General features: G+C 43.9%; 1 long non-coding RNA gene across 1 annotated transcript; it reads left to right on the top strand.

The window, feature by feature from the left end:
- The first annotated feature begins 217 nt into the window (after positions 1–217).
- On the top strand, positions 218–15419 carry LOC117314129 (uncharacterized). The gene is made up of 3 exons (XR_004528779.2): positions 218–12479; positions 12983–13103; positions 14610–15419. It is a non-coding gene; the product is annotated as an uncharacterized lncRNA (long non-coding RNA).
- Positions 15420–15785: the final 366 nt, after the last annotated feature.

Raw genomic sequence — 15785 nt, 5'->3', positions numbered from 1 at the left:
GTTCCTGAGGCGTGGGGGCGGGGCCTGTGGCGTGTGGGGCAGGGTGCTCAGGTGCGGTGGGTGGACCATAGGTGTGGGGCCGGAGTCTTGTGTGGGCGTTGGTGCCCGAGTGCGGGGCTTCTTTGGGGGTGATGGAAGGGGCGCAGAGCAGCGCTGGGGAAAGTGGGGGGTGGGGTGGGGCCTCATGTGTGGGAGGCAGAAGACTAGGTGATTTCTAAAGTTTGTAATTCTCTCTTGGGGCGATTCTGAGCATATTTTTCTTTCTTTTTTTAAAAAAAAAGTTTATTTATTTTTGGTCTTTGTTGCTGCGCGCGGGCTTTCTCTAGTTGCAGCGAGAGGGGGCTACTCTTCGTTGCGGTGCGCGGGCTTCTCATTGCAGTGGCTTCTCGTTGCGGAGCACGGGCTCTAGGCACACGGGCTTGAGTAGTTGTGGCACGAGGGCTCAGCAGCTGTGGCTCGCGGGTTCTAGAGAGCAGGCTCAATAGTTGTGGCGCACGGGCTTAGTTGCTCTGCGGCATGTGGGATCTTCCCGGACCAGGGATGGAAACTGTATCCCCTGCATTGGCAGGCGGACTCTTAACCACTGCGCCACCAGGGAAGTCCCATTGTTGTTAACCGAGAATTGCGACAGCCACGACTGAGCCAGGTTTATCAGGGAACCTAGTTCTCCCTCCACACAGCTCGGCAGTGAGATGCCGGCTCAGGGGCATTCATTGATTTATTCAAGAAGTACCTGTTGAGGGCAGCTGTGGGCTAAGACAGGCATTCCTTGTGGGGACTGAGGGTACAGCGGAGAGCAACAGAGCTGCCATCTTGGAACTGACCTTCCAGTGGGGCAGACGTGTAAATCAACTAGCTGTTGTAATAAAATTACAGACAAACCCTCTGAAGAAAGTGCGCAGGACGCCGAGAGAAAGCAACAGGGGAAGTGAGCTGGGCTTCAGCGGGTAATTAGGTGCCAACCTAGGGAAAGTCCCCACTCAAAGGCTGTCTGGCAAAAGAGCCTTTTGGAACGGAATTAGAGTAGTCATTGTATGATTTGTATTCTTTTAAATTTGTTAAGTTGTGTTTCATGGCCCAGAATGTGGTCTATTTTGGCATATGTTCCATGTGAGCTTGAGAAGAATGTGTATTCTGCTGTTGTTGGATGAAGTAGTGTATAGATGTCCATTATATCCAGTTGATTGAAGGTGCTATTGAGTTCAGCTACGTCCTCACTGATTTTCTGTCTGCTGGCTGTGTCCATTTCTGAGAGAGGGGTGTTGAAGTCTCAAAATAATACTGGAATCATCTGTTTCTCATTGCTGTTCTTCTTTTTGCCTCAAGTAGTTTGACACCCTGTTGTTTGGTACATACATTAAGGATTGCATGTCTTCTTGAAATATTGACCCCTTTATCATTATGTAATACCTCTCTTTATCTCTGATAACTTTCCTTGGTCTGAAGTCCTCTCTATCTGAAATTAAGATAGCTACTCCTGATTTCTTTTAATTGGTGTTAGTATGATATATCTTTCTCCATGCATTTACTTTAGACAGCAGATAGCTGGGTCTTGTTGTTTGATTCACTCTGACAATCTGTCTTGTAATTGGTATATTTAGACAATTGATATTCAAAGTGATTATTGATATTGTTTGATTAATATCTATCTATTTGTTCCTAGTTTCTATTTGTTGCCCTTGTTCTTTTTTTCCTATTTTGTCTTTCCTACTTTTTTTTTTTTTTTTTTTGCCTTTTGGGGTTTTAATTGAGCATTTTAATTTTATATGATTCCATTTCCTCCCCTCTCCTGTCATATCAATCATGCTTATTTTGTTTTTACATTTTTGATGGTTGCCCTAGAGTTTGAAATGTACATTTATAAAATATTCAAGTCCGGTTAATAACACTATACCACTTCACAGGTAGTGCAGGTGCCTTATAATAATGAAATACTCCTATTCTTTCCACCTGTCCTTTATCTCACTTATATATAAGCACACATAACTGAATGCATTGTTGACATTATTATTTTGAATAAACTGTTATCTATTAGAGCAACTGAGAAAAAGAAAAATTAAATGAAAAGTTTTACCTTCACTTATTCATCCTCTGATGGTAGATGTGGATCCAAGTTTATGATCTACATTATTTTCCTTCTCTCTGAAGAACTTCTTTATAACATTTCTTGCAAGGCAGGTCAATTTTTGTTTGTCTGAAAAAGTCTCCTGCACTTTTTTTTTTTTTTTTGCGGTACACTGGCCTCTCACTGCTGTGGCCTCTCCTGCCGCGGAGCACAGGCTCCAGACACGCAGCCCCAGCGGCCATGGCCCACGGGCCCACGGGCCCAGCCGCTCCGCGGCATGCGGGATCCTCGCGGACCGAGGCACGAACCCGCGCCCCCCGCATCGGCAGGCGGACTGCCAACCACTGCGCCACCAGGGAAGCCCTCTCTTTCACTTTTGAAAGATACTTTCATAGAGCATAGAATTCTAGCTTCGTGGTTTTTTCTCTCAGTACTGTAAGTACTTCACTCCACTCTCTTCTTGCGTTCCTGGCTTCTGAGAAGTATGTAATTCTTACCTTTGTTACTTCATGGGTAAGATGTTTTTTCCCTGTGGTTTTTTTCAAGGTTTTTTCTGTATGTTAGTTTTTCTGAAGTTTGAATATGGTATGCTTAGGTGTGTTTTTTTTTTTTTGGTGGCGTTTATCCTGCTGGTGTTCTCTGAGCTTCCTGGGTCTCTGTTTTTGTGTCTGACATTAATTTGGTGGAAATTCTCAGGCTTTAGTGCTTCTGTTCTGTTCTGGGTTTTTTTCTGGTATTTCCATTATGTGTATGTTACACCTTTTGTCTTGGATATTCTGTCCTGGTTTTTATATCCTCAAGCTCAGAGATTCTTTCCTCAGCCACAACCCGGATCCTAATAAGCCCATCGAAAATGTTCTTCATTTTTGTTACAGTATTTTTGATCTCTAACATTTCTTTTTAACTAATTCTTAAAAATTCCATTTCTGTTCTTACATTATCCATGTTATTTATTTGTTCCAGTAAATCCCTTAGCATATTAATAAATATTGTTTTAAATTCCCAATCTGATAATTCCAAATTCTTGCCATATCTGACTCTGGTTCTGATGCTTGTTCAGTCTCTTCAAACTATGTTTTTTGCTTTTGAGTATGCCTTGTAATTTTTGTTGAAAGTTGGACATGTACTAAGTAAAAGGAACTGTAGTAAATAGGCCTTAGTAATGTGATGTTAGATGTGGGAGAACAGAAGTGCTCTGTAGTCCTGTGACTAGGCCTCAGTCTTTGGTGAGCCTGTGCCCCTGGACTGTGAACTTCACCAGTTTTTTCCCTCCTAAGGTGGGACAGGATGGATAGAGCTAGCTGGAGTTGAGTATTTCTCTTCTGTCAGTTTGGTTGAGCTCTCATAAAACCCAACAGGTCAGGCTCTGGCAAAATGGTTTCTCCTGAGGGCAGGCTTGTTAAGAACAGAATGCCCTGGTGTATTTTAAAGTAGTTATTTTTCCTTTCCTTCTGCTGGAAGCATGAGGGATTTTTCTCCAATATTCACTGTGAAGACCTGGAGCTCTCCTGGAGGTAAAACTCACAAAAGTGTGGGAGCTCCCCTAAGACTGGGCCCACCCTGGAGTTTTTAGCTCTCAGATTTGTCCACACTGAGTGTTCAGTGACTTGTCAATTACAGTAGGTAGGTTTACCTTTCCTGATGCTGGTTCCTGCGATGTGTTTCTACTTGTGGGTTTCTGCTCTGCCTGTCTTTCTCTTCATTTTGGGGGGCAGTGGTTTGCTCTGTGACCTCACCTCTCTAAGAATAGCTGGTGGTTTTTCAGTTTAGCTTCTTACTTGTTAGGACAGAGTGTCAACTTCTGAACTCCTTGCATGCTGGACCGTAAACTGGAAGGCTACCAGGTACTCTCTTTTGGGGGTGTATTTTCATTGGTGGCTGGTGAAGTTCACAGCCAGACACTTCGGACTTTGATACCAACATCTTTGCTCCCCTTCCCCCAGAATAGATTATTATTATTATTATTATTACTTTTGCTACTCTTTGAAGTTGCATGTCATCACAGCTGAGCCTCTGCCTTCTTTGGTCACTCCCATTCATTCAAGCCCACTCCAGCCTACTTTGAATGCCCAACACTACAGAAATTGCACATGCCAATGTCATCAGTGATGTCTCTGGTGCCAAATATAGTGAGTACATTCCAGGCTTAGCTATACCAGACTCTCAGCAGCATTCGACTGCTTTTTTCGATACCACATTCTCTCGGTTTCCTTCTTGCTTTTCTGGCTGTTTCTTATTCTCTTTAATTATCTTAGATTAGGATTATGGTGAGAAGTTAGGGTTTAGTAGTTAGGGTCAGGATCAGGGTTTGAGACAGTGGTCGGGGGTCCAAGATCTAGGATAGGGTTCAGGGATCAGAAGTTAGAGATAGGGTTCAAGGGTTAAGAGTCAGGGACTAGGGTTCAGGTTTGGGTTGGAGTATGGGTTAGTTAGGGTATGGGTTAGAGTACAGGATAGGGCTAGGGTTAGGGCTAGGACAAAAGCTAGGTTTTAGGATTTAGGGCTTAGGACTAGGGCTAGGGCCAAGGGGTCTAGGGGCTAGAGTTAGAGGGTTACAGGGTTAGGGTTAGAGTTAGGGTTAGGAGTAGTGAATTTAGGCATAGAGATGAGGGATTAGGGTTTGAGGGTTATGTTAGCGTTAAGGGTAACTGGCCCACATTTCTCTCCTTTTTTCCCCATCTCCCTGACACCTCTAGGAGGACGGCACTCTCTAAGGGTCACTCATGAATGAAAGGTTGAACTGGACCATTAGTTGGGTTAGGGTTAGGGGTCAGAGTTAGGGTTTGATATCTCCTCTGCTTTTCTGACATGGTATTGTCATGGTTGTTTTAAAAAGTAATTTACTTCCCAGTCATTTCAAACATACAGAACACTTTCAATAACAGTAAAAAGTGCTCACATTTGCCACTTCACATGAAATATTCCAGTTTATTTTACCCAAAATAGGGACACTCTCCCCAGGAGCCAGCATATAACCCCAAAATGAGTAAATCAAAAGGTTTCCACTTTATAATTTAATCCACAGGCCCACTTCAACTTTCAGCAGGTTTTCCAGCTGTTTGGAAATGTCTCTTTGCATCCTGACCCAGTTTTCTTTTTCTGGAATCGTTACTGAGATTTCCCCTTATTTTTACAGTCTTCAGGGGTTTAGAGCACATGATGCGAGTCTGTGTTTGGTGGCCTCTTCTGTGAGCCTTTGGCTGTGGATGAGCTCAGTGTTCACCCATGTTGTAATGCATATCAGTACTTAACTTTTTTTATCATTGTGATTAGAAATGTGTAACATGACATTTACCATTTAAGCGTTTTAAGTGTACAGTCCTGCGGCATTAGCTGCCTCTCATTGTCGTACAATCATTCTCACCATCCGTCTCTGGGACTTCTTCATTTTCCGCAAGTGAAACTCTCTGTCCATTACACACTAACTCCGCTCAGCCCCTGGCAACCACATTGTCTTTGTCTCCGAATTTGACCTATCTGGATACCTTATATAAGTGGAATCATGTAATACTTGTCCTGTGACCAGCTTAGTTTTAGCATGGTGACTTCAAGTTTCATCATGTGTGTGATGTGTGGGAATTACCTTAGTTTTAAAGGCTGAATCATATCATATACCACGTTTTGTTATTTGTTCATCAGTCGATGGTTACGTGGGTTGCTTCCACATTTTTGGCCATTGTGAATGATGCTGGTATGAATATGGTTGTACAAATAACCGTTCTACTTACTGCTTTCAAATACTTGAGTCTATGCCCTGAAGTGGAATTGACAGATCGTACGTTAACTGCTTAAGTGTTTGGGGAGCTGCCGTATTGTTTTCCACAGCGGCTGCGCCATTTTACTTAATTTCTTTGTATAGTAGAATAATAGGATAGTTTATGGATCTACCCATTTTGTTTATCCATTCACCCTTTGATGGACATTTCAGTCACTTCTACCTTCTGGCTCTTGTGAACAGTGCTGCTATGAATATTCGTATATATATATATATATATATATATTTTGTTTGTTTGAACACCTATTATTCAATTCTTTGATGTCTATATCTAGGAGTGGAGTTGTTGAACCATAAGGTAATAAGGTAATTGTATAGGTATATTTTTTAATAAGTTTATTTATTTATTTTTGGCTGCATTGGGTCTTCGTTGCTGCGCGCGGGCTTTCTCTACTTGCGGCGAGTGGGGGCTACTCTTCGTTTCGGTGCGCGGGCTTCTCATTGCAGTGGCTTCTCTTGTTGTGGAGCACAGGCTCTAGGTGCGCGGGCTTCAGTAGTTGTGGCTCGAGGGCTCAGTAGTTGGGGCTCAGGGCTCTAGAGCGCAGGCTCAATAGTTGTGGCGCACGGGCTTAGTTGCTCCGCCGCATGTGGGATCTTCCCGGACCAGGGGTCGAACCCGTGTCCCCTGCATTGGCAGGCAGATTCTTAACCACTGAGCCACCAGGGAAGCCTGGTAACTGTATTTTTATCTTTTTGAGGAAATGTCAAAAATGTACACATAGGCTGCACCATTTTCCATTTCCACAAGCAATGCTTAAGAGTTCCAATTTCTCTACATTGTTGGCAACGTTTGATATTTTCTATTTTTTTTAAATAACCATTCTAGTATGTGTAAAGGGGGATTGCACTGCGGTATTAACTTGCATTTCCATTATGATTACTGATGTTTGAGGTCTTTTTAAGAATTTATTGACTATTTGTATTTCTTGTCTAGAGAAGTGCCTCTTCAAGTCCTTTTCCACTAAAAAAATTGGGTTGTCTTTTTGTTGATGATTTGTAAACGTTCTTGATATATTCTGAAGAACAGACTCTTGTCAGATATATGATGTGCAAATATTTTCTTCCATTCTGTGAGCTGTATTTTCCCTCTCTGTATATCACCTTTTGATGCACAGAAGTTTTTAAAATTGAGGAAATATAATCTGTCCATTATTACATGGCTACTGTAACCGTCCTCCTTTGCTTATCTGAAACTTCCCACTCCGAGTGTAAGATAACTGGCTCCCACCTCCGTCATTTATTGAGCTCGTTGCTTGCTCCATTGCTCCGCCCAGATTACAGGTTTAGTAGTTTCAGTATTGTTAGCTTCTATCACCATGGGAAGGAGCTGAGACTCCAGTATTTATGGATGGTACATTTCGCCTTCGTTCTACAGATTCCATTGTTTTCCATGGTTAATTAGGTCAAGTACCTTTGGCCCGCCCACACCTCACCCCACCAACAGTGAGTTTTGTGTACTTCTAAATCAGTTAGATTCCTTGTCACATTCTCTATTCCATCCTGTGAAACTCCCATATCCTAAATAACTAAATTTGATTATATATTATTTACGTGTTGGGTTGTAAAAATCCATGGGCTTAAACTAATGCATAGTGGCAGGTATCCAACATTAAATTATCATGTGGAATATTTCAATGCCCACCCCATAACTTGTTTACCATCTCTGTTTTACCTGTTCCAGAATGTCATACAAATGGGGTCATACAGTGTGCAGCCTCTTCAGACTGGATTCTTTCACTTAGCAATAGACATGTAAGATTCACCCATGTTTTGTGCATGGGTTGATGGTTTATTCCTTCCTATTTCTGAATAGTATTTCATTACATGTGAATGGGAGGAAGAATAATTCTCCCTCTACCCTCCTAGGTTCTTGGATGGGGACCCCCCCATAATAAGAGACATACATAATCATCCAGACAAGTGCATATAGAGAAATTTCCAAAATTTTGGCCGTGAGTCAGTAAAACGGAGTCATACAAAATCATCTGTTTCTGTGAAATAGCAGACTCTGAACTGTGTTTCTGGCGGAGGGAAGACAAAGATTGCTTGCCTAGCGAGAGCTAAAGCTTTTCACTAATATATGGGGAGAAGACTTTTCAGATTTTTGATTTGCCCTGATATGTAATCTTATGGAGGCTGTGGACTGAATTCTGGACAGTGGAATTTCTGGAAATACTATGTATCCATCTTGTTTTTCTTTTTTTAAATCAATCTGAGTGGATAAAATATCTAGTTTGTCTACAATTAGCTTTTTCCTTTCTGGTCTCAGGTAGTGATTTTAGTGGAGTAAGTTACTGTTCAACGGTTGGGCATGATAGGCAAGAAAGCATTGCGGATTTTTTTTGTGGGGGGAGGGGGTGTTAATTGCACTTATGAGGTGAAGAAATAAATGTCTAATTTTTTTCAAGAAACATTATCAACCTTGAGACTAGTTGAATATCTTGAATACTGTAAATCGTGTTCAAATATCCTTAATAATAATATATTTTTGTTTTTGTTTTTGTTTTTTTGGCTGCACCAAGTGGCATGCAGTTTCCCCGACCAGGGGTCGAACGCGTGCCCCCCACAGTGGAAGCCCGGAGTCTTAACCACTGGACTGCCAGGGAAGTCCATGATATATTTTTGAAATGTCTCATGTTTTATGACAGGAGGCAAGAAGCACAATTAAAGGCAAGACACCCTCAACTTAGAGTTATTTCCTTGGATGTTCACATTTAAAGACACAGCTCTTGCTGGGAGAAGGGCCTGGGGAAGGATGGAAGCATTTAAAATAAGAATTTCTGGGGCATATTTCCTGTTATCAGAGATGTAGGGCAATTACTATTTAAGTTTATCTTCATTCTGGAGTGTCGGACAGTTCTCTTCCCAACGCCCAGACATGAGAAGAAAGTGGAGACTTTCATATCGATAAGAAGGGTGGGTGGGCTTTGAATTCCTCCTACAGCTGCATTTCTGTTTCGTGCAGATGAGATTAGTAAAGCAAGGATGGTTGTTTTTAATTCTTCAAGGAATTGCATATCTTGCTCCGTGATCATTTCAAGAGGCTGAACTGTCCATCCGACTTCACTATCTTGGATTTGCCTCTTTATAACAAGGAGAAGATTTCCAACTAAGATGTAAATCAAAGAATTCTCGTGTGCGGATTAGAGCTGTGTGCCTTTGGGATGTTTTCACGAATCCTACCACAAAGGCTTGGCGTGCTCTGTCTCGCTCAGAGTGCATGGTTCCATTTTAGCCCAGGTGGTCTTAGCAGAGGAGGCCTCACAAATCACTCCTCTCAGGCCTGAAGAGCAGCCTCCAATGGGGCCAAGTTCTGAAAATTAGCAGGAGGTTCTGGCCAAGGACCTGGCCATTTGCAGTCTCGGAGAGGGTTTTCTCCAGGGGCATCTGAAGAATGGCATGAGCAGAGTGTATATATATGGGGTGATGGTTGATTGTGTACATGGATTTTATTTTTTCCTCTAAATCTGATTTCCGTTCTTTTGTTTTGTTAAGGAAGTGATCTTAGGCTCGCTATGATACTTCTTCGTCTTTTTAAAAAATTTGATCATCTGAGAGGTTTCAATAGGATATTTGTTTTAGGGTGAGAACATTTATTTATTTATTACATCTTTATTGGAGTATAATTGCTTTACAATGTGTGTTAGTTTCTGCTGTACAACAAAGTGAATCAGCTGTACATATACAGGTATCCCCATATCCCCTCCCTCTTGGGCCTCCCTCCCACCCTCCCTATCCCACCCCTCTAGGTCGTCATAAAGCATCGAGCTGATCTCCCTGTGCTATGCAGCAGCTTCCTAGTAGCTATCTGTTTTACATTTGGTAGTGTATATATGTCAATGCTACTGTCTCACTTCGTCCCAGCTTCTCCTTGCAGCCTTGTGTCCTCAAGTCCATTCTCTACATCTGCGTCTTTATTCCTGCCCTGCCACTAGGTTGATCAGCATCAGTTTTTTAGATTCCATATATATGTGTTAGCATACGGTATTTGTTTTTCTCTTTCTGACTTACTTCACTCTATATGACAGACTCTAGGTCCATGCACCTTACTACAAATAACTCAATTTCGTTCCTTTTTATGGCTGAGTAATAGTCCATTGTATATATATGCCACATCTTCTTTATCCATTCATCTGTCGATGGACAATTAGGGGATGAGAACCTTTTAAAAATATCCTTGCAAATATCTTATCAGGTGTTTGGCCAGGACAACCAGTAAATTCTCCTGTATTGAACCCTTTTTTCCCCTCCCAGGCGGTTTCCAAAGGTATACTTATTCCTAAACGTGCCTCAAAACCAATAAGCCTTATTATAGCTCAACAATGGACAAAAAGATGTCACTAAAGAGGTTGAAAAAAGAGCAGCCGTGATACAGAGTCACTCCCAAAGACAGCCAAAAGAAATAAAGACTACATGAGTCCCTGAGAGCTGGCAGCCCCTTAAGTAGCACATCAGCCTCAAGTGGGGTGCAACCCACATTTCTGGACAACCAACTACAAATTCTAAGGACCCAAATGTGACAGTTGGCTGCCAGTACACTCAGGCTATACAACCAGTGTTCCTTGCAGGAGGAAAGACACAGAGGGAACACTCTCAATGGATCCAGGCCAATCTCCCAGGATACCAAATGGGGCAAACGGGAAAGCAATGCTGTACCTGGAGGGAAAGGACACTGAGAGGACCCAGAACTGAGGGCCATGCAAAATCACAACGCCCAGAGAAGAGGTCCCCCCAAGTGTTTCCTCATGCCAGTCTAGATGAGCAAAGGAGAAGACAAGGAGAGATTGTCACTGCCCTCATTTGACCCAGTCAGAGCAGATATCTGGGAGGCTGACTTAGTCAGAATTATTACCTTTTCTTTGTTCTTTCAGACGTCCTGAGAATCCATCACAGCCTCTGGAGTGAGTGGTGTGCCCCAGCCTTCCCTTTGTGTTCACCAAAACTGTGAAAAAAGAAAACAATTCCCTCGACTTTCTCAGGATTAGTGGCTGGGGCTTGTAAATTAAACTTAGAGAAGACAGGTTAACAGGAGAAAATGTTTGTTTCCATGCACACAGGAGCCAACCAAAACAGTCACTCTGTGCTAAATAATGAGAGTCAAAGGCTTATAACCTAACTTAGCAGGGAAAGGGTGAGGGGAGAATTGGCTTCTATGGGAAGAACAGAGAGGTTTCTTCAGGAAAGACAAACAGGTTCTTCGGAAAACAATGGGATATGAGAAAGTTTGTGATAATGTTTGCGTCTTCTTCAGGGTCATAAAACACCTCACAGAAGGGACTTATGGTGGGTTTACTCTTGGTCTCTCTCCTGGGAATAGAAGCCACCCTGAAGAGGGAATTTACAGCAGTGGTCATTTCTCAGAAGTTTCTGCTTTTATTCAGATGAGGGAAGCTCCAAGAAAGCTCTTTTTTTCCTGCATCTATTGAATCTCAAGTATCTTCAGCTTAAATTGTCTTTATACCAACCATGGGGTTCTGTCTGGCTCTCCATACCTCCAACTTTGTTCTTCAAGATTCTTTGATCTATTCTGAGCCCTTTTTCCACATGAATTTTAGACTGCTTGTCAATTTCTGCAAAACACCACCTGGAATTTTGGTAGGGATTGACTTGAATCTTTATTTGTGGAGTATTGCCGTCTTAATAGAATTAAGCCTTCTGATCCATGAATATGGGATTATTTTCCATGAATTTAGCTCTCTCTTAGTTTCTTTCAACAAGCAATTGTTGTTTTCAGTGTACAAGTCTTACCCACATTTCCCTCACCTCTACTGGATGCTGATTCAGAACATATACAACCTCCGGGAGAAACTTGCCCCAACCCTGCCATTCACTGCTGCCTAGCTGGCCTGGAACTGAGTCACCAATAGCTTTTGTTCTTTACTTGATTCTTTTTTTAATTAATTAATTAATTTACTTATGGCTGTGTTGGGTCTTCGTTTCTGTGCGAGGGCTTTCTCTACTTGTGGCAAGCGGGGGCCACTCTTCATCGCGGTACATGGGCCTCTCACTATCGCGGCCTCCCTTGTTGTGGAGCACAGGCTCCAGACATGCAGGCTCAGTAATTGTGGCTCACGGGTCCAGTTGCTCCGCGGCATGCGGGATCTTCCCGGACCAGGGCTCGAACCCATGTCCCCTGCATTGGCAGGCAGATTCTCAACCACTGCGCCACCAGGGAAGCCCTATTTGATTTTTAATTCCTTTAGAATTCATTATTTTACCCTCATAAGTGGTTACTGTCCTTGTAATAAATCTTTAAAACATGAAATGATGTTACTTTAATTATTCCAACGATGAGTGATAAATGGATCACACTTAACATGATTTTAATCTTTTTAGAATTATACGCATATTATAAAGTGATATACACATATTATAAAGAATTGAAATACCACCTAAAGGAGAAGAGAAGAGGTTTGCAAATCCCACCCCCAGAGGTGACCATCATGAATGGTTTGGTGCACCTCTCTCAGGCTCTGTCTCTCTCCTGTCTCTCTCTATCTCTGTCTCTCACACAAGCAGATTTATTGACATCTCTGTTTATTTCACCTCTTTGTGGTCTTACAGATGGGATCCAGGCTGCAGATGGTTGGTCCTCATGCTTCCCACCTAAGAGAATCCTGAGGTCTCCCCTTTCATGAGGTACACACCCTGTCCCCACTTTCCTAGCTGCAAAGCATTCATTCGTCCATGTGGACCAGAAATGATGGATCCCATCCCCTCTCCATGAACATTCATGTTGTTGCCAGTTCCCTACTATTTCAACCAGTACTGGGATGGATACCCTTGAAATGACATCTCTGAAAAATTGGGCAAGAATTTTAGTGGGATCAAGTCTAAGAATCATCACTGCTAGTAAAGGGACGCACCTGTGGGACTTTGATGGGTCCTGCACACTGTTCTCCCAGAGAGGAGTGTCTGGTCACTCTTCCCTCTAGGGGATCTGCTGGGGCCTCTTCTTCCTCACTTTGTCCCCTGGGCTGGTGGTCACCAGACTAGAAACCTGCCAGCGTGATGGTGACGAAAGCTGCCTCCACAGTGTTTATGTTTGCATGTGTCCCATCTGAGAGGCTGAGCATCTCTCACATACACTGGCCATATGCACGGCCTCTCAGTGGAATTGCATGTGTTTGCTCTCTTTTTAGAACATTGATCTTCAAGAGGTTTTTGGACCACAGGTATTCTCCGGCCTTGGTTATGAGGAATGCTTTTCCAGTTTGTGTGTGTTGGCTCCTGCAAATCAGTTCATTCTGGGAACCTTCTGTCGTGAGTACTGTGGTGCTAGTTAGCTTTGTGATGACAAAGCCAACTCCTCTCCCTGCCTGTTTATGAGAAAAGGCCTGAGTCTGAGCCACTATAGATTCTCTAGATATCTTGGTACATGGACCGAGCCCCACCCTCCCATCCTGCCAGACCCCTTGTACAAACACCTCTACTTGAAGAGTTCTTTCGCCTCATCCAGAAAATAAACAGCACACGCCCCTCCCCCCCAATACCCAACAAACAAGCAGACAGACATCCAGCTGGCCTCCTTCTACCTCAACCTCTCCAGAGAGCCACTCTCTTAGAAATACCTTAAGCTCAATGACATACCGCTGTCTCCCTTTCTCTGGCACCATGCCAACCCCGGGTGAGCCCCGTCTTATGTGGGCACGACGGCACCACTCAGGTTAGCCGGAGACAGTACCCCAAAGTGGCCTGATGGTACCACCGTACATTGAAAATGACCTACACACCAAATCGGCCTTAAACATGGTGGTTCAGAGACCAGAGATGTGCATGTGTCTCCGATAAAATCACTGCTCAGGAGACCCCAGCATCTATCAGCAATCTTCTACATTTTACTGAACTTTACTCTTCCTCTTTTCAGCTGATATCTTGCTAGATCGTTCATGGAGAAGTTAGATCCCATTTGGCAAGAGCAGAATCATCTTCCCAACACATGAGAAGAGAACAGGCACAGGCCCGCACCCATCCCATCTTATCCCTCCTTGCCTGCCCAGCCCGTCATGTCAGAAACATGTGTCCCTCCTCTTGTCAGAAGCCTAACCCCAGGGAAAGGACTTAGATGTAAAGGAAACCAGAATATTGTCTTGAGCTACGGACACTTCAAAAAACAAAGCAGGGCTTCCCTGGTGGCGCAGTGGTTGAGAGTCCGCCTGCCGATGCAGGGGACACGGGTTCGTGTCCCGGTCCGGGAAGATCCCACGTGCCGCGGAGCGGCTGGGCCCGTGAGCCATGGCCGCTGAGCCTGCGCGTCCGGAGCCTGTGCTCCGCAACGGGAGAGGCCACAACAGTGAGAGGCCCGTGTACCGCAGAAAAAAAAACAACAAACAACAAACAAAAAACAAAGCAAAAACAACTCCCCCCCCCCCAATACAGCAGGTGCAGAAGGGCGTTCTGAGCCTTCTCCTCTTCCTTCCTGGAAGCAGCAGATAACATGTCCCCCTGCCCCACCCCCAGCAAGACGCCTTCCCTCTGCTGGAAGTAGAGTGACATTGCGATCGTCAAGGGCAGACAGTGGAGAGTGAAAGAATTCTGTACAAACAGACCTTGTTCAACCTAATTCTCAACCTCCTTAGCCTCCCCACATAGTGTAGTTCCTTTTCCACAATCGCCTCTGTGTTCAACCCAACAGAAAAGAATTTCTGCCACTTCTCTGGGTCTTTCTTCATTTCCTTAGGAGGGGGCCCTGGGTCAGGGAAAACTTGTGGGAAATAAATGTGTATGGTTCCCTCCTGTGAGTCTGTTTCACGCCCATTTAATTCTCAGGACCAGCCGTCAGCTCTAAGAGGGTGGAGGTCAGGTTCGGTCTCGGCCACATCTTCCCCGCCGGCACCTTTGAATTCTACCTCCTTCCTTGGCTTGACTCCTCAGCATGCTGACATGCTCTCAGCGACCATCTTCAGAAGCTCTGTGAACGTGGGCTGCGTCTTTCAAAATGAAACGCATTCTTCCTCTACGATCCAGCCCTCAAACTCCTTGGTACTGATGGACCTAAATGAGTCGAATGCTTCCATCTACACAGAAACTTGCATCTGGACGTTTACGGTAGCTTTATTCATAACTGCCAGAACCTGGAAGCAACCAAGATGTCCTTCGGGAGGTGAATGGACAGATAGACGGGGCTCCATCCATGCAGCAGAATGTTCTTCAGCACTGAAAAGAAAAATGAGAGAGAGAGGGAGCCACGGGGTGACAGGTGGGGCACCTTAACTGCATGTCACTCACTGAAAGAAGCCAATCTGGAAAGGTGCCACAGCTTAGGGTACCAACTACCTATGACATTCGGGAAAAGGCGAACCACGGAAAGGGTGGGTTGCTAGGGGTTTGTGGCGGGGTTAAGGGGTGGGGTATGATAAACAGCTCAAGCACAGAGGACTTTCAAGGCAGTGAAACTATTCATTGTGATACATTCATGGCGAGATACATTTGTCAAAACCCATAGAATGTACAACACCAGCAGTGAACCCTAGTGTAAACTCTGGACTCTGATGACCATGATGTGTCCATGTAGATTCAGTGATAATGACCAACACACAGAATGTTGATAGGCTAGTTGGGGAGAGGGAAACTCTGAGCACCTGTGTGGGTGGGGGGGAGGGGGTGGATGGAGAGAGCAGTAACAGCAGAGCAGGGGGCACGTGGCACCTCTCTGTACTCTGCCCAATTTTGCCGTGAATTCAAAACTTCTTTAAAAAATAATAAACCCCATTTAAACAAAGAAACAAATGAACATTCCAGTAGCATCATATGACTCCTCCTCTGCAAGTCCTCAATTTGTCTGGACCACTTGAGAGTCAAACTTCAGGAGGCACTTGGCCTTTCAATCAGCATCCTTTCAAAGTTTCATCTGACTCCCGCTCTTTATCTCACTACACTCTTTTTTACACATTTTTAATTAAAAAATTTTTTTTGCCTGCAGCGTGCAGCTTGCCAGATGTTAGT

The sequence above is a fragment of the Tursiops truncatus genome, chromosome 11 (assembly GCF_011762595.2).
Source record: "Tursiops truncatus isolate mTurTru1 chromosome 11, mTurTru1.mat.Y, whole genome shotgun sequence".
In the NCBI taxonomy this organism is placed as follows: Eukaryota; Metazoa; Chordata; class Mammalia; order Artiodactyla; family Delphinidae; genus Tursiops; species Tursiops truncatus.
Note: the sequence above shows the minus strand (reverse complement) of the source record. Positions and strands in the feature narration are given on the sequence as shown.